Here is a 20,606-nt window from a genome sequence, read left to right as displayed (position 1 = left end):
TATAACCTAACCACAAAATTAAAATTTTGAAAAACCCCCGACCGTGACCTAGTGGACCGATTTTCATGAAACATAGCAAGAACACTCCCGACTAACACAGCTTTCAAATAAAAAAACTGAATCGAAATCGGTTCATCCGTTCGGGAGCTACGATGCCACAGACAGACACACACACAGACAGACAAACAGACAGACAGACAGACACGTCAAACTTATAACACTTCGTCGTTTTTGCGTCGGGGGTTAAAAACGGTGGACAACAAAATACATCAAAGCCCCCTTCAAGACGTAAGAAGAAAGCAAAAATGCCACTGTCATTTCTTCCCACTTCTTCTTTCTATCTTCGCAAATCGAATAGTCCAAGATTAATAAGATTATATTAGGAAGAACTAAGAATTCGATTTTGAGTTAGAGAATTACAGTAGTAATCTGAGTTAGGGTACACCAATCGATCGATCTAAATATTTGTCTATATATCGACATATATTATGTATAGGCCATGTCAACGATCGATCGATCGGCGTGATAGAAACCCTATTATTCTACTTAAAAAGGAAAAGAAAACAAGATTCATCAATTCATATTTTCTATTATCGACATAAATATCTTACTCGTTATTATTTACACTTATACCTAAATTACAATAAATTCAATTTGAATTAACTAATTAGCTTTCGCTTTGTACTTCCAAAGCAAACAGAGCAAAAAACTGTTCCTTCTGAACAGCCTTTTTTCGAACACTAGCTTCTCTTTGGGCCACCATTTAATACACCGAGTACACAGATATCGAAATAGAATATAAAGAATGAAAGTTAATAGTATAGTTAAAGCTACGCTAAGCGCGATTACATCTAGAAGCATGTGCTGCGCTGGATGTAAGTCTAGCGCGGGAGACTTCAGGTGTCGCGCGCCCTTGTGCCTTAGAACATATTCTATCCAATATACTCCAGTTTCGAGCGGCGATAGCGGCCTATCTAAAAAGATATCCCTCAACTTTAAGGCGTTCTCTTTGTACCTGCAACAAATGTTATTTATTAAAGTTCAGTTACTCAAGTTAGGTTATCTTAAAAGTTAGCTGTAAACAGATAGGCGGGCGTTTTTATTGGCAATAAATATTAGTTAGGCGATTACGGGTGCTTTGCCGCGTGTGGCGGAGTGCGCGTGCCGAGATAGTCCTTGTTTGCGAGGACGGGTGCCGTCATCGATAAATCGAGCGTCTCACTGTCTCGTCTAAACAGACAGTTTTTTGCACCGAAGAAAGTACTGACGAAATAAATGGCTACTATCATCGTCGTTACAGACCAACGGTTTTCTGTGATCGTCGTAAAAGTTCAGCCAAAGGACAATGGACTTTGTAAGAGACTGGACACAGATAAGAGTAAGATGTATTTAACTTGGTAGGTCTTTACAATTTTCGTTCTGAATGGATTTGTTTGTTTAACTATTACTGTAGTTAATTGCGAGTTGCCTTATCTTCGTCACCGTCATTTCTTTTATTTTTTTCGTCATCGAGTTGCCGAACCGAATATTTGTTTCAAATTATACGTCCCAATTTTACTATAGTTACCAACCAAGCCAAGACACCAGGCCCCAATTTCATATAGGTGACAGGTGCGACAATTGTCACAAAATATTACATATGTAGAATTATTGGTTTCACCACGCTGACAGGTGCGACAATTGTAGAATACAATTGTCACGACTAACCATAGGGATAATTGTATCAAATTATGAATAGTAGTTGACTCAAATGGCAATAAGTAAATTTATTTAATGGATATTTTTATGTTTATTGACTGACTATAAATATAAATGCCTTTGTTAACTTCGATAAAACTTATTTAAAACTATTCATTACCTAAATCCTCTCCCACCATTATATAATTTTCTTCGGTAACATTATTTATGTGTATCAAGTAGGCATTGGTTATGTGTTAGTATTTTGTTTCAAAAACAATATTGCAGTATGGATATAATAAGAAAGATGACTATCTTAAAATTGATTTCCGACCGCAAATTCGTGTTATTTGATAAATTTGATAACAAATTAATATCCGCAATGAAAGTTAATAGGTACTTAAATATAAAGGAATAGCTCAACGTTTGATTGAAACGGGTGTATGGCAAATTGGCAAAGAAATAGAAATATCTAAGATATATACCTAACTTGGCACTATACTAAGTATTTAATAAGTTTGAATTATTAAGATATATAAAATTTAGTTCTTATAAACGTGGATAAAAGAAGAAGTAAAAACATTGACCATTAGGTACTACAATAAAAATATTCAAATAACAAATTAAACAAATTAAAACTATTCTAAACTAATAGTTAAAATGCTTAACTAAACTAAAAATATTTGAATTTGGAATTCGGTGTACCTAAATACGAAGGTAACTCGTTCATTTAAAAACGCTTAAATTAATTTGAGGGTATTTGTATAAAATAATATTAATGATAGCTATTTAGGTACATAGGTATATAGTATTTTTTATGATACATAAGTTTAAAAACACAATTTAGTATAATAATATGTATTAACGCAGAGAAATCTCAAAAATATACCTAAGTACTAATAATGTTACGAAGGGGCCAATAGCGTTTACTAACAGCAACACTCTTAACTAATCATCGGTAGGCTTTATGCCCTTGTAATAAGGTACTAACATTGCTGCTGATGGTACAATGATAAAAATAAATTGAGATATCCGTAGTTTGCTACAAATTTAATTTCATATTTACGTAGCATTATTGAAACTTATATCGAGGGCGAAGTAACAGGAACTCCTAACTAAGTACGAAAACCTAAGTATGTATATAGGTAGGAATTACTGTCACTATCACAAATAGTGTCACTATACCACTCGCATGGGCAGCCATTTTGAACAACGCGTATGTCAACCACAAATTACTACAATTGTCACACAATTCGACACATCTTAATCCTCCTGTCGAGATTCACCGACAATTCTACAAATATGTCGCCTAGAAATAATAATTATTGTTTCACAACATAATTGTAATACATACAATTTTAGCAAAATGCCTGTCAGGGGCCAGGGGAGTTACAGTAACAGTAGATATGTAATAAAAGCCACTTACTTTTGATTACTAAGCAAATCCATCAGCGCTTCCCGCCACTGGTCCTTGTCGAAGTCCCTGTTGAGTGTGACCACCCGCGCGACGCCCCTGTCGCCATGGCGCGCCCGTTGAGCGCCTGGTCCGCGTACAGCGGCACCGTCAGCATAGGCAAGGCGCACGCCACCGCCTCTTGCGTGCCCAGGAGCCCGCCGTGCGATATGAATAGTTTCACGTTGGGGTGACCTGTAAAAAGTATTCTTATATTATTTTGATCTAGCAAGCTTTATTGGCGCGCGTTTTTAGGGTTCCGTACCATAAATGGTACAAAAAGAAACGCTTATTAGCTATTTAGGACCGCTTGTACGAACTGTTATCCATAAAAAGTTCGTAAGTTGAGCCACTTTGCACCACCATCACATTACACCGGTAGCCAAGCCGGGAACCGAACCCTGGCCCCGTAGCCGAATGTCATTTATGCGACGCGAAACGCCACCGAAACGCCGCAGAAATGTAGTCTGGCTCTGTCGCGCTAATACGCAAGAGCGATAGAGATAGATAGCTACGAAAGACATATTATCTGAGCGTTTGTGCAATCGGCTACGCACACTGGTCTTCCTGCGGCTAACGCTTTTACTAATAGACCCGACCACTCCTAGCCTGCTCTTATTACTTTTTCGAACATATGTACGTCAGTATCCGTGTATATTTCTTAAATCTGGTGTGGATACTAACATTAGTCCTACTAACCATTCACACAATTCTGTCGGTTGAAGCTACTTACATAAAGTTTTATACTGCGGTATCCAATCCATAGTGTAGACGTTATCAGGCACCGTCAGGTTGCGGGCCAGCATGCGCCGGTCCATCTTGACCAGCACGGTCTGTGGTAGCTCGGATATGATGCGGAAGATAGCAGCCAACTTGTGGTTGGGGATCGTCTCGATACGCGACATTGAGCCGAAGCTCCAATAGATGACGCCTTCTTGGGACGCGTCGAGGAGCACTTTTAGTTCCTGGGAAATAAATATACTTACTTATTAATTTTCGTCTTGTATGTGTCTCTTGTCGTTTCTCGTGAGTTATATGACAAATTTACACGGTGCGAAGAACTCGCAGGCGAATTTCCTTTCATTATAGTCATCAGAACTAAAATCGCATGTGATTTCACGCGCAGTCTAAATGAGGCCCTTAAAAAGACTTCGTTGCGAAAATTTCAACAGATATGCTAACATTGATGATCTCTCTTTGAATTAGGCAATATCAACAAAATATATCGATAACGAAAACAATAACAGAACACCAGTTCTAACTAGTATTTAGACCATATTCGCAGACCGTATGTCTATCAGTGAAAAGTAGGCCGCTGTGGTTTGGGAACAGATTATGCTGGGTAATTTGGCGAAGTGCTGCTATCTGCTAGGTCTTAGGTCCCGGGTCGAAAGTTCACTATTGCTATATAATTTGGGTTAAGTGTTATAGCATCGAGCCACTAAGTACAAAGTTTGATTAGCGAATGTTTCGGTTGCAAGCTCAGAATTTTCTGGTCCAGTAGTAAGATTTTGGTCGGATGACTTTTTTACCTTGGCTCCTGGTAGATAACGAAAAGATCAGATAACAAAAATAATTGGTTGCATATTATGACATATTTCATTGTTTTATTTAGTAATACAGAGACATAACCAACTGGACTCCATCGGACCTAATTTGTTTATGTTGCATTAAGTGCCTAGAGCCGATATCCAACTTCAAAATGTCTATGATAAGGACAATGCTAAGTTATCATAATAATTATGAGTTTATATATTTTACAATGAAGATGTACAGTCGAGTTCATAAATATATGTACATTTTTTCACCTTATTGCAACGAGCTACGGTAAAGAAATGTACACATATTTATGAACTCGACTGTACCTTGTTACCTACTTACTATGTATGAGTTCTTATTACTGTTAAGTTCATGCAAAATTAGAGTCAGTCTATACCCGTGATTTCTTTATAAACTGGAATTTTCCAAGATTTTCTGATAAAAATCCACTTAGTACTTGAGATAAGTGCATCAAAACAATTGAAATAGGTCAATCCGATAATTATCAAGAGGCACTTGTTAACTATTATTTCCTGTCTTCGGTCACTTTTGTTATATAATAATAATTGATAATTCTTCTAGAATTATTGCAATTTGTAATAATTGTCTGTATGCCATTGTGTACATAATATCTACAATGTTGTTAAGTACTGCTTAACCTTTAGGCATTAGCGCGAAGGCAAAATCGATACAAACATTATAATGTAACTCGTGGAAATACTCTTATTTTCCTAACAAGCTAAGTTTGCACCGAGTTGGCAGTAACAATGCATGCCCAAAGAACGCTATTCTGACATGAAAGTAATTAAGTTTCCTCATTTAGACGGTACGAGAACTCGCATACGAGTCCTATTACATTGCGGTAGCAGCCCGCAATGTAACTAAAATCGCATGCGAGTTCGCACGCTTTTTAAACCAGGCCTTATTCATAAACGTTCACTTAAGTTATCAAGCCGATAAATCCGGAGACGTTTGGGCCTACCTGGTTTAAATTCAGCGTTCGCTCAAAACCTATTCATAAACCGAATTATCACCGACACACTTCGTTATGCCATTCAAGTGTACTACACTACAGCCCTACAATGTCAACAACAACAATGCAATCGGTTGCACATTGATTTATCGATATCGACTGTATTCGCGAGTAACCGAGAGCTGACCCAGTGACTCGTACGATATGATCACGATTCCGCCTGCAACTATATGAGATAACGTAATCGTGTAGTGCTTCATTCCTTTTAACAATATTTTCCGTGGACCTTGCGTTAATTAACTGGAAAGTCTTAAACAAATTATCCTTATTTATTTGTTGGTTTCAATAACCCGAATGGAATAAAATCAATCACACGTGACAACCTACCTACTCGCATAAATATTTGCAATTGTGAAATACATACGCCTATGTATGCAAACAAATGTTTTACTCATTACGTTTAGAGATTCTGTACATACGGCAATTTTTATTTCTTAACTCTATATTCGTTTGGTTAAGTCGTTAGACTGTTTGGATGTTGCAAAAAAATCCTTAGCTGCAAACCATATAGTGGTCGGACAAATACACAAGATACCTTGCTTTCCATATAGGCACACGTGATAAACAGAAACAGGTAAGAAATTCATTTAGATTGTTTTCTTTTAAAATTATTAATAATGAAAGTTTACCTTTGGCAACTGCTGCGAGTCGTCCAGATGCAGCCCTCCTACTTCCACTAAGCCCGGCACCAGTGGCCGCACCTCGTTGATGCTGAAGTGACTGTTAGACAGCACCAGACTATAGTTTTGAGCTAAGGCTTCTAGTTTTGGTCCAGGGCCGAACAGACGGTCTGATATAACCTGAAACATGGGTAAGCTTAAAAAATCTGTCCTGACACTTTCCAACAAAAAAAGGTGCAAAGCATTATTAGACATTCAAATTACTCACCTGAGATGGGATTTGCGACTGGTATCTGTACATTATTTTAGCCCAATACACGGACAGCGTGTTCATAAATCTTTCCCAGAGCGTCATGTGCTGTCCGTAGCCCATCATATAGGCTGGGATATAAGAAGTCGCTTCTGGGTTCCCAAGCTGATCATTCACCCACGGAAGAGGGACACTGGATAAGAATCCAACTACAGGGGCTTGGAATTTCCTGCCAAACGGCAGGAAACATTCGCTTCCAAAGATCTCAACTATCACCATATCGAATGTGACGGTGGAATTAAGCAGGGCCTTGACAGCTGGCAACTTGGAGACGATTTCACATGTCCTGACGCACTCTTGTATGATCTGCTCCAGGTTGCCTATGAACTCTGGTTTTAGGGTGTTATGCTCTTTGGTAAGGTTGTTGGCGATTTCAGGTATGGTTCCGGCTAGGCTGATCGTTTCGACGTTTGGAGGTGGATTTTTCTGTAACAATAAAATAGCATAATCAAATAAGATTTTAGAAATATTTTTCTTGGAAAAAGAGTCCTGGGTGGTAATTAAACCGATTTCCTTTTTTTAGTTGGAGTTTTAAAGGGGCAACCGTCTTGGACGTCTTGGTACAGTTTCACTCTCGAAAGAAATATAAACCACTTAGAAATAGGAACTATTTAAAATGAAAAAAAAAAAAATATATGAATGACGAAATAGAACACATAAATTGAATGAGCGGGTGTTTAGGCGGGCACCGCGCGTGCGCGATAAGCGCCGCCAGACACGAGAGTTGAGAGGGCAGCTTGTACTTGCTTCAGCCGCCCAGATATCACTAGAGCTTGATTTGCAAAAAAGATGCTATTTAATCAGTTGTCAGTGAACTGTAAAATGTTGTTTTAAAATGTAACGGCATGTACTTTAAAGGTTAGAACGTCCGAAAGTCAGGATATTTGTGCTGATCACGGTTTATTTTACTCTTACTCGATGCTTTTCATTCGTGCCCGCTTAGCGCCAAAAAGAGGCTTGCAAAAATGTCTTTATGGCTATTTGTCGTACGATTAAATATCACACACAATTCCTATTTATATTCTTTCATCCATTCATCCAAGCGGAGTCATTGTCAAAACCCAACGCCGATGTTATTGGATTGTTCTCCTTGTCTCCTCTCATATTAGAAAGACAGCCTCAAGCCTGTTACGTCACAAGATAGGTATCTTCGCGCCTTGTTTTTTGTCAAACGGAACCATTTGGTCGATCTCGACGCAATCAAGATTTATCTGAACAAATTTTTATTATATGTAATTCTAATGAGACAAGTTTTGAAGTAAAACTATAAATATACAAGCTACCAACGACCGCGCGTCCTTGCCATTGACCAACCCGTATTTTGGTTCGTTCACCCATTACATATCGGTTTTCGCTGATATTTACACTTTCCGCGAAAAACGCCGATAGCCAAAAATTGCCAAACTATTATTTCGACAATTTCTAGATCGATATATCTCAAATCTCAATGAGTGACAGTGTCTTGAGATAGTTATTTGCCATCTGCAGGTAGGTACTTGTACAGTCACTTGTAATAACATGTTACACAACAAAAACCGCAAGAATTCATGACACGATCTTATTTGTAGAGCCATGTCATATATTTTCTCGGCCTTCGAGTAATATATTATTGCAGGTGACTGTACTTTAAGGATAATAATTCGCTGGTCACGCCGTGAACCCATGTTGTTCGGTGACAGCCTGACAGGGCATCGCCCTCGCGGAAACATGAAGATAAGTCTTAACACGAGTTTTAATTGTTGCCGAGTCCATAATCGAAAAGCTTGACCTCTGGTTAGTATCGATACTACATGAGACTTAATGACCGATAATGTAACGGCTTACGTAGTTCTAAGTATATTATTAATTGCTATTTAAGTATGTTTAGATTTTTTCTACTCAATAAATGTCAGATAAATTAAAACTTCAATGTTGGTTGCAATACCTGTTGTTTTAATGGCTGGTCTAATACTGGTTTCAACTTAATAGCTTGTCTACCGATAAAGGGCTTTGTTGTCTTTTGTTAAACTCTTTCAAAAAGAAATGCATAATAAACATAAGATATCAGTATCATACGAACAATAACTTTACCGTCATTAGAAAAAGGTTCATCATAAATATCATAATAGTAAATCTCCTCAGAAATTCCACCCTATAACTAACGCCTAACAATAGAACCGTGGGCATTATTATATTACAATTCCAAATAATCTATGCCAAGTGCATGCTATTACAATTTAATCCTTAGTTTTAACTGTTTTAAGAGGGTACAGGTACAGGTGTATTCATGAGATTTTTTTCTTTATATTATTTCGCACAGGTAGGTAATTTGCAGTCGGGTTCAACAAAAGACAACAATGACATTCGTCACAGGATTCACAGGTAATAAGCTCTCAAGTGGATTCCAGAATTTTTAAGTTTCTAGGTATCCTACCTTCATTTTCTGCCTATGGTTAACCTAAATGTCCAAATTAATCTTTATTTAGGTACCTATCAATATCTAAAGACTACTTTGTCTAAGTGCAAAATAATCGCGATAAATAAATATGACATGTGGTGGAGGTGCTGGGATGACCCTTACCATTACATAGTCGCAAGCGGCGCAAAGTCACTTGGATTAGTTGGATTGCATGAAGAGCAGCCGCTCGCCTATAGGGGCTATATATATTGTTTCCAATATATAGCCAATATTATATGTCAATCGTTTACCCTTCGTAGTAAGTGCGAGTGAGCTTGCGCAATCTCTGGGTCACTCGTGGCTTCTTACTATCTAGTTCTGCATATAATTGCAAAGGTAATTCTCAAACTGTTTTCCTCAAAAAACACACTAAATACGTGGACACTAGATAACTACACGATTATTTCCATGTGCGCAGAAATTGTTATTGCAATTTTTGTTCCTTATCAATATCAATGTCCTCAAAATAACCTGTGGATCAAATCGAAAGTACATATCAGGTTCGTTGCACGGAACATCGCCTTAACCATTGTTACCGGGAATATTAGCAATGTATTGTAACTGACCGGATATAGATTTTTGCTCTTGCCAATTACCTACACATCGCTCTAAACCAAAGGTTGTATGGGGTCATCATCATAGGTCTTTACACTGGACGCCGCTATGTGGGTTTACTATTATCATAGGAAAACCAAGTATTTCTGTCTCTAAGAATGATACAGAGGCTGAAGGATTTTCAAAATTTCGTTTTTGACCTATGGTACATCGGATCCGCGTTCGATATAACATTATGCTGTCCTCAAGGTGTAGTTGGCTGGCGCATTTTCGCGAGAACAATCACCAAAAAAAATGTTTCTAAGGTAGGTAAATTTTATGTTTTTCCTACTCGGAATCACGAGCCCTTTCGATCTAGGACACAAAACAAGAGACAAAAAAATGGTCCCAAAATTTTCTATTATTTTGCATACTTTCCACTTTGTAACCGCTGTACAAAGTGTTTGAAAAGTGGTAACGTAGTGGAAAAAATAAATTTAGGACGCTTTTTTCCGCCTAGTAGGATGAAAAGGGCTCGTAATTCTGAGTAGGAAAAACATTAAATTTACCTATTTTAGAAAAAAAAGTTTTTGAATCTTTTTTCACGAAAATTACCACACGCGACACCATAGTCTTTAATTAGGTCCTGTTTTGAACCCTCTGATTGGAAGCAAACATTTTTCTCTACATAGGTGGTAGTAAATACGTATACTGACGTTCCGCCTGCCTTAATTTATTTAGGTTTTTCCTACTTCTATATGCTGCTGCTTCTACAACTGTACTTTTAACCTTTTAGTTCCGGTTTGGGCGCTTAGTAAATCGACGACAATTAATTACAACACTCACAGTTAGCGACTGATAATAACTGAACTGAAACTTTGATTACATAAATGAGTCACTTAGCGGCTATCGCAAAACTTAGCATTATCTACGAAGCACAGTCTTCGTCTTCAAACATCTTTTAATTTTTTTTAATTAATAGCAAAAAATTATGTAGGTATATTTTCTTAGTCTTGCTCCCAAAGTGCCGTGCCAACATAAAACTTGTGTGCAAATCAATGAATATACCAAAATTCAACATAATTTGTGTACTTCGTCAAGTTTTTAGCGAAAGCTCCAACTGATAAAGAAACTTCAGTTCGTTATTATATAGGTATTTAAGTAAGTGATGAATACTATTACCTCTTTAGGTTGAATATGTTTATGTAGAGTATGTACGTACCTACTTTTATTATTTTTGACGTATTTGTTTTACATATTTTTAAAGTACAAATTTGAATATAGTTATTATTAAATAGTACCTATATGTAATATTTATTAACATTTATTTAAACTGTAGCTGTTACTTGAATTTTCCGTTAATTAATTACGAAATTAAATCAACCAACCTACGGTTCTTCACATCAACACTCCATAAATCCCATAATATAAGTATAAATCGTACGTACCATTGGAAAATGTGTGATGACGGTGAGGTGATGCTGCCTTGCAGCCAGGCCCTCGATCAGCTTCCCGTACATCGCGTAGTGACTCCTCGTGTTGGTGGGCAGCACCGCCAGCAGCCGCGCCGCGCGGCCCGCCGCCGCCGCCGCGCACAGAACCAAACACACCTCCCACACCCGCATCTCGCCGCCGCCAGGCTTAGTTTGCAAGTGTCCCGGCCACCGACGCCGACATCCACCCGCCCCCGATAAGCTCTGACGTCACTCTGCCCTCTGAAGTCCGAGCACCACGCACCGCGCGAGCCGCCCGAGCCCACCCAAGGCGAAAGCTACCTTCATTCAATAAACCCCTAACCCCCCCGATTCGCGACTACTTAGATAAATTTCTTCGTGACGACTTGACGCGCTTTCGTCTGCTAGGGCAATGAGGCGGCGGCAGTCCTCTCGTTGTGTAGCGGGTGTACATCTCGATCGTGTAAACACGGCAAACATTCATTGTGTTGAGATGAACTTTAGGTGACCGATGTGTTCTGCGCAGCCGGCGGTCCACGTGGGGCGCGCGTGCCGGTGCGGATTTACGAGGCGGTGCACGGTGTAGGAAGCCAATTGTTGCAAATCATGAAAATAAAGGTAGGGCTGTGATTTTTTAAATAATGTTAGATATGCATCAATTTCCTAAATCTGCATAGAACTTTTAGCCAACTAACATAGATATACAGACTGCTAAGAAGCAGCTTATAAAACAATAAAACTTCAATGAACATAACATAATATATAATTATGACAATTACAGGCGGTTTGAGGTCGCCTTTACTCCATCAACTTAAAATGGACACTCAAATTCTTTAAACGCTGGTTATAGCTGTTAAGAGGTATAATTTCTTCCTAATATCGGTAACGATTTTACACACTTCTTGTAATCAATATTACCTTCATAAATGTGAATCTGGAAAGAAACTTTTTTTGTGTTATAAAAAGTCATCAAGTCAGAAATAAATTGAGCCTTAGATATCTTACCATGGAAACGAGCTACGAATTTCTAAACCATTTTAAGAAGAAATAAGGGATTCGAAAACTTTTTACCATCCTTAAAAGTTTTGCACTCAGCTTCCAAATACCTACATTTCGTTTGTATTTGTATGAGAAATTCTTATTTTTGACAATTGGCTCATTGCCATTTCAGAAAATGTGCTTTTGGACCCATGCTGATATCTTTAATTGGGTCACTATCAAATTTACCTTATCGCTAAAAGACTATATAGCTGACACGTCTGGATTGTGTTATGTCTTTGTGGCTACGTAGACATGAATGCTAAATGTGTCTTTAGCAAAACGTCTGGATCTTAAAACGTAACAATTTAAAATGATCTAAGGGGGCGTCCATTAATCGCGTCATACGTTTTTGGCTTATTTTAGACCCCCCCCCTCCCCCATGGTGATCTTTAGTGATATTTTCAGGACCCCCTCCCCCCCCCTGGCCAATATGACGTGTAATTTTTTGGCAACTTAAGTAGACTTTTTTCCAACCCACGAATCAATCAAATCTTGGCGCGAAATTCAAATTTTCTATGAGAATTAAACCTTTGCCCCCACATTTTTCAAACTTCAAACTTCAAACTTTTTATTTTGCAAGAATACACGTGAATACATAATAGGTCTTAAAACTAGGGAAGTGTCAGTGTATTCGACCAACAGGCATGCAAAAGATACTTAAACGGATTAAAAATTGAAGTTATAAAATGTCAACATGTAACTAACCTACCTTCGGAAATTGCAAAACAATAAATTTTAAATCATGTCAAAAAAATAGGGTAGGTTCACATTAAAGGTATTAATGGTTACAAAGCTAGGCAGAACGGAACGGTTATACATTCAATGTCAAAATAAAACTAACACAAAAACAATATAGGTAAATCAAAATTTGAATGGAAAAAAAAAACAGAAACATGAAAAAAAAATTAAATAGGGGAGTCAAATTTAAAAATCCGACTGTCTATGGTCACAACAGTAAGCAAACATGTGTTAACCGTTATTATTTATTAATATTAGATCATGAGATCAGTCATTGCAGTTATTAAAGTTAAGAAAATCTGTTACTGAATAGAAACAGTGCTCATTTAAAAACTCAATCAGGTTTTTCTTAAAGACAACTTCGTTATCCGTCAACCTCAGCGATTTCGGCAAACAATTATATATTTTCGGCGCCATTGAAAATAAACTTTTTTGAAAAAGAGCCGATTTACCAGGTACTGGGTGTATTTTGTCACAATTTCGTGCCCCCGTAAGGTGCCTAAACAGATGCATATTTCTTTTAACAAACATAGCTGTTTCTAGAATATATAAATCAAACACAGTTAACACTTTAAGTTGCTTAAAATATGGTCTACAGCTGTTAGTGCGTCTCAACTTACAAATGGATCTAATACACCGTTTTTGAGCTTTATGGACATCAGTGGCATGGCTGGAGTTCCCCCAGAAGATAATTCCATACCTTAAAGCTGAAGAAATATGGCCATGATAGGCGGACATAATGGCAGTACGGTTAACGACTTTATTTAACATAAATAAATTGTATGAGTATTTAACTAGTTTATTACAAAGAATGTCAGTGTGTGTATTCCAATTCATTTTATCGTCAATATGTAAACCTAGAAATTTTGTAGAATGAGTAATAGCTATATTATGATCTCTAAATGTCACACTAGTCAAGTCTTCGGTTTTTCTTTGTCTAAAGCTCATAATTGTTGTTTTTTGCAAATTAATTTTCAAATTATTCTCTTCCAACCAGTGTACTAATCTATCTAAACAACCAGATATTTCATCCCTATCATTAAGCACAATAGTGCAATCATCAGCATACAACACTGTTGGATGTGGGATAGCTCCTGGGAGGTCGTTAATGTATGCTAAAAAGAGTAAAGGCCCTAAAATGCTGCCTTGGGGCACTCCATACGTAACCAAACTGTCATCAGAAAAATGCTCGGATTCAATCTTGGTAAGATGTGATATTCTGGTTATGTTTGTGCGTTGAGTTCGACCGGTTAGGTATGATTCTATCAAACTATGCACATTACCTCTTACACCATATAGGTATAATTTGTCCAGCAGTATTTTGTGGTCAACATAGTCAAAAGCCTTAGTCATATCTATATAGACTGCATAAACTGGACGGCTCTCATCCATCCTCGTGTATATTTTTAGCAAAAAGTCATGTATGGCAGTAGTAATGGACAGATTTTTCCTGAAACCTTTTTGTTCATCACACAAAATTTTATTACATGCGAAAAAAGTATACAACCGATTGTAAATCGCCTTTTCGAAGATTTTAGAAAATATTGTCAACAGAGCTATAGGTCTATACGAATTCATGTCCATCTTGTCACCCTTTTTGAATAACGGCTTAATAATTGTAATTTTAAGACTGTCAGGGAAAGATCCTTCTTCTATACACCTATTCAGTATAAAACTTAGTACCGGGGAAATTGTGTTTGCTACTGCTTTAACTACTTTTGTTGTAACAGTATCATAGCCCGTGCTAGTAGTGTTTTTAAGATTTCTAATTATTTCAAAAATTTCGTAAGGATCGGTAGGTTTCATGAATAACGAATTGTGTTTATTGTGGGTACGTGATAAGGTTGTGTGTATGGGTTTGTTGCAATTGCTTTTAACCTGATGAACAAAAAAGTCGTTGAATTTTTCAGCAATCTCACTTGCATTAAAAATCTTTAGCCCATCTGCAATAATAGCTGAGATATTTTCTTTTGGAAAATTTGTCTCATTGTTATTTATAATTTTCCAAGTGGCTTTAACTTTGTTTTCAGCTGTCAAAATTTCATAATTATTTTGGCATTTCTTTGTTTGTTCAATCACTTGCCTCAATTTTTTAGAGTATACTTTATATTTATTTTTATGTGTTTCCGCTTTGGTTGACCTATATGTCCACAACATTTTCCTTTTGTTCTTACAACATAGTTTTATACCACGAGTAATCCATTTCGGCTTTTTAGTCGTGTAGATTTTAATTTTAACAGTGGGAAAACAAAGATCATAAAAAAGTTTAAAAGATTCAAAAAACCTATTATATGAATCATTAGCATTAGATGCAGAATATACTTCGCCAAATTGGAGTTCGCTTAGACAACCAATGAATTTATCTATGTTATCTTGAGAGTAGTCTCGCTTAAAAGTATACCAGTATTTTAGTTTGCAATATTTCTTCACTGGACATTTTAATATTTGGGCATTATGATCAGATAAAGCGAATTCGTAAAGACCTACGGTGCAACCACGAACATTATGAATTATATTATCAATGCAAGTACCGCTGCATTGACGTGTAGGTGTATTTACTGATAACTTCATATTATAACTAAGTACCATGTTTCTAAATTCCTTACTATACTTAGTATCTTCAAGAATGTTTATATTAAAATCACCACACAAAATTAATTTCTTCTGCTTATCGTAGCTATATAGATTAAAAATGTCATCAAGATTGTTGAAAAATATGTCAAAATGTTTGCTTATCCTACTAGGCGGTCTATAAATACAGAAAACAGTTATGTTGAAGTCGGTGAGTTCGATAGCACAACACTCAAATATACATGAAATGCAAAATTTTGAGGCTGTATCTATTACTTTGTAATTAATTCCATTTTTTACTAAAATGCAGGCACCTCCATGTCGAACAGCCCTAGTAAAGTTGGACGAGAGTTTATAATTTGAAATTTGTAACATGTTAAGATCATTATTTATCATATTGTGCTCAGAAATGCAGATAACATCAATTGATTTATTAGTCTTTGAAAGGTCATCTAGTGCTAGGCTTAAGAGGTCAGATTTATTCAGTAGTCCATCAATGTTTTGATGCATTATGTTGATATGATTAGTTACGAAAAAACGTGTCATCATTTATTTTGTCATTTGGATTGTTTGCGTTGCAGGAAACATCATGTGTGTTGTCAATTAAATTATTCGTATTGAAATTAAGTTCATTCGTCTCCTCAATTTCCTCAGTCTTGCTATGTACATTATATACTAAATAATTAATATCGATGTCCTGTAAGAAATTTCTTAGATCATTCATTATCGTCCTCATACCATTATTATTTATAAGACCCAAACGACTTGTAAACATAGTTTGGTCGTAATCTAGATTTCTGTTAGAGTCTAAGATCCAAGCATATTTATGTGTAATCACATCTAAATGTAACATGTTGTTGAAAACTTCAATTCTGGTATTGAAAATGTTTGAAAAGTCTCCAGACCTATAGGTTGGAGCACATAGAATAAAGTTTGTATGAGTAAGACCCTGAAGTTTTTCGCGAATGTATGCAATTAAATTGTGGTAGTTGCATGTAGATGTGAAATCATTATCTCCTATAAAAATTGTACAATAGTCCGTATCGGATAGATTTTTGGTTCTTTCTTTAATGTTTCTTAATAATTCTTTAACACCTCCACCCGGAGTGATAAAGTGGCACAAATCGAAACTATTATTAAACATATTAAGAGCTATGTTTGTTATTTTATTTTTGTTGTTTGCGCTTAAAATGTACATTTTTCTTTTATTTGTTATGTCTAAGGCTAAGGTGCTTGACGATTGGCTTGTGTGTGTAATTTCTTCTTGTGATCTTGCTAATGGAACATACTGTGCTTGTTGAATTGTTTGTTCCAAGTCCTTAATCTTTAAATTCAAAACTATAATTTCGTCGTTCGCTTCACTCAGTTTTGTTTGGAGAAGTTGTATTCTTTCCTCAAGATCATTTACCTTGGGACTAGCTGAATTACTAGATGGACTATCTAAACGTCGTTTCCTATTTGGTGTTCTTCGATTCTGTAGAGGTGGGGATGTACAAATTGTTTTTAATGCCTGTATCTCTTGTGTTAACTTATTTATTTGTCTCTTCATGTCGTTGTTTTCTATTATAACGTTTTCTAATTCGTTTTCCGTGCTACTTAACTTTAAAGTTAAATCAGTCATTTGAGCTTTCAAATCATGTGCTGCTGGTGGTTCGCACACCGTATCCGCACTTCTTGACAAAATATCTTCCATAAGAGAATCGATTGATTCGTCATCACTGTCAAACTCCCGTAAGGATTCCTTAGATTGAGCTTTTGTTAGTAAGTTTATATTAAGGATGTCAGTATCATTTCCATCGTTGGCATTATTGGTATCGTCAGGAATAGTAGTGATGTCATTTTTATTGTATGTGTCGATGGTAGTAATGTCGGATCCATTTCCATCGTTGGCATTATTTGTAACGTCAGAAATAGTGGTGATGTCATTTTTATTGTATGTATCGATGGTAGAATTGTCAGACCCATTTGTGGGTTCGATCGGTTTTGAAGATTCAGTGGTGTAAGACGCTTCGGCAGTATTAATAATTTCGGTAGCTTCACTAGAATTAGGGGATCCGCTTGTACTGGGCGTATCATAATATCTATATAATATATCTCTAAAAAAATATGATTTTAAGGCTGCTTTCAAAAAAAACGTCAAAAGAATGTAAAATTGATAGTTTTAGTCGGTGAAATACTACACTTTCCGTTATCCAATAGATTTATTTAATTCAAGTTCCAGTTAGAGCATCTTATTATCTTGATTTTTATAAGACTGGATTTTTAAAAACTAACTCACTAAATTAATTATGAATTTTTCTCTAATGCACGTTTAGAAAAACGCACGTATAGAGCTGAATCAGTCGATCTTATTTGTAAAATTTAGACAATTTTGAATATTAAAACGGGTAAATTTATAATTCGTATATCCTGTACCACAATCATTTCAGACTAGATTTTTATTTTAAGTTTTTGAAAAAGAGTAAACTAGCCTAAGGCGAATTCAATTTTTTTCAGAAATTACCTAAAATTAAGTGACAATTTCTTTAAAAACCTACATCACATCGAAGTAAGTTTTGTACTAAATTAATCTGCAACGTTTACTTAAATTGCTGTTATGCCTTAGTGATTATAAATTGCTATTATTGATTTTTGCCAATTTTTTGAAAACGAGCCTTCACCGGTACAATTATTACCACTTTTGGACATTTTCTCATATTTTGTTAGACCAAGTAGAAAAAGTCCTATAATGTGATATATATTTATAAACTACTCGCAAAGCCCTTTAATTTGATACCACACACGGTATGATCGAGCGCTCGGTTGCGATTTCACTATTTTTAACACGAAAGCCCTCTTAAGGTTCCGTACCTCAAAAAGGAAACCACTGAACCGATTAACTTGTTTGGCACACATATGTAAACTTGTGACCTAAAGACGGGCATGTAATTTAAATAAAATAAAAAAACAACTATAGGCCCACTTTTGGGGGGTAAAAGTGAAAATTAGAAATCAAAGTTTTTTGAAATAGTTTTTTAGTGTGTTACATATCAAATGAAAGAGCGTTAATTGAACCCCATTTTTTTTTATTTGGAATTTTTTATGTGCCTTCCACTCAGAATCGCGAGTTCTTTCAATCCTAATAGGAGTAAAAAAGTGTCCCAAGGTTTTTCTCTATTCCGTTACCATTTTTTCATACATTTTGTATGGCGGTAACGGAATGGAAGGTCTAAAAAAAATATGGAAATCTTGGGACATTTTTTTCTCCTATCACGATCAAAAGACCTCGCGATTCTGAATATGAATCGCGTAAAAAATACCCATGTTACAAAAAAAGTGGGGTGGACAACTTTGAAAAAAATGGCCCGTATTTGCGGATTTCAAAAATATATGTTTTTAATAATTTTCAAGCGTTTTTTTTTTTAGACAGTTGGCCGGTGAGCTCACATTTGTCAAATTTGCCGCCTTTTTTCAGTGCCATGATTATGTTGACCGTCTATAACCGACTGTCCGTGTACACGTGATGAGGGCAAACTAAAAAAATCTTTGAGAATTAAAAATAACCGACTGCACACAGCTCTTTTTTTCTCACTTGATGGTCTCATGGGAAGATCAGCGCTGGAAGTCACCAGCAACACGCTGAGTGAGGCCATTTCGTGGCACTTCATTCCTTTCTTTTTGTGTTGTAATGTGTAATTAATCTTGACTGTGTTCACGAATAAATTATATTCATGATCTAACTGCAAAACATCTTCATCTTCGAATGTCTGTATTACAAAACAGACATGAACGCTAAACGGTCAAGGAGCAAAAAATCTGGATTGTTTAATGTTTTTATTGCTAAATAGAATAAACGCCAAACGACCCGTTAGCAAAACGTCTGGTTTTAAATACTTAAGTGTCTTGAGAATTCAAACCTTCTCGCACTGTTAATAAGAACTGTTCTGTTACATATTTATAAACCATGGCGATGACACATTATATTTCCGGACGTTTTGCTACTGAATAGTTCTGTGTTGACGTCAATTAACTAACTACACTTTTGGCTTTTTAGATATGCTAATCATACGGACTATGTATATTTCCAGACGTTTGGCTACTCATTCATTCTAAGTCTTAGCCATCCAGTTAAATTTACTTTTTGCTGATTGAGTATTCTACTTTCATGTCATCCCAGCTGAATTGACTTTATACTGACTGTATATTTAAATTTTCTGACATCTAGCCGAAATAGTCGTTTAGCGATAAGGTAAACTTGATAGTGACCCCTTTAATTAGACCCATAATAGGTTGTTATTGCCAAAATTTCCTTCTCCGAAAACTTTAGTTTATTTCACCTACTTCAGATTTTTCTAATATAAGTAATTACTATGTGACACGAATAACTTAACCGTGCCACGCTGAATTTATGATAGTATATTAAGGTAAGTATCTATTTTGTCCTGTCTAGTAGGTCTGTATAAATGATTATATTATAACAAGCGATAAGTCAGGGACTGATTTGTGCAGACACAAAAAATAAACATTTTCTATAAACGACCACAACATTCACCCATTCACCCAATTAGGACTCGTTTTTTGCTCACCAGTTGGCGCTGCCAAAATTGTGCTATTCTTACTAAAAATAATTATAACTTCTAGACTCTAGTCTATATCTCTGAATCTCTGTTTGGTCCTATGGTTGACTGGTAGAGAATGCCTTTTGGCATTAAGTCCGCCATTTGTACATTTTTGTATATTTTGTGCAATAAACTTTAAATAAATAAATAAAAATAAATAAATAAATAAGTAGTTTTTGAAAAGATTTACCACAATTATGAAAAAGGTCTCTAAAAAAATATTGTCGCCACAACCACATAGCGGCGTATGGCGAAATGAAACACTTTAACCCGTTGTTGAGAGTCAACCTTATGTTTCACTATTTATTTTCTTTATAATTATTGAGGCAGGCCAGTTGCCTTCAAACTGAATCATGATTATAATTTTGATGACTGACTTTATGTATGTATTTATTGCACATGCATATGAGTACAAAGGATGCGGGAATGGTGATAGTACCTGACATGGTAAAAAAAAACATTGATAATTGGCAATACGTAGAACTTGTAACGGCGAGATAGCAACCGCAATTACGTATGCACACTGCCAATTATTTTTTATTGATTAGCGTCTTCATTAACGCTGCGGCTATATGCTGACCCCAGCGAGGGTCGAAGAGCT

At 36.2% G+C, this 20,606-nt stretch overlaps 1 protein-coding gene and 1 pseudogene across 2 annotated transcripts in view; one reads left to right on the top strand and one right to left on the bottom strand.

Moving 5' to 3' along the window:
- Positions 1-20,606, top strand: part of LOC125232395 (N-alpha-acetyltransferase 40) — a 41,454-nt gene that overhangs the window by 1,801 nt on the left and 19,047 nt on the right. The window lies entirely within an intron of this gene.
- Positions 573-11,642, bottom strand: LOC125232393 (annotated as a pseudogene).

This window comes from Leguminivora glycinivorella, chromosome 13 (genome assembly GCF_023078275.1).
Source record: "Leguminivora glycinivorella isolate SPB_JAAS2020 chromosome 13, LegGlyc_1.1, whole genome shotgun sequence".
NCBI classification, from domain to species: Eukaryota; Metazoa; Arthropoda; class Insecta; order Lepidoptera; family Tortricidae; genus Leguminivora; species Leguminivora glycinivorella.
This window is presented reverse-complemented; position numbering and strand designations above follow the sequence as displayed.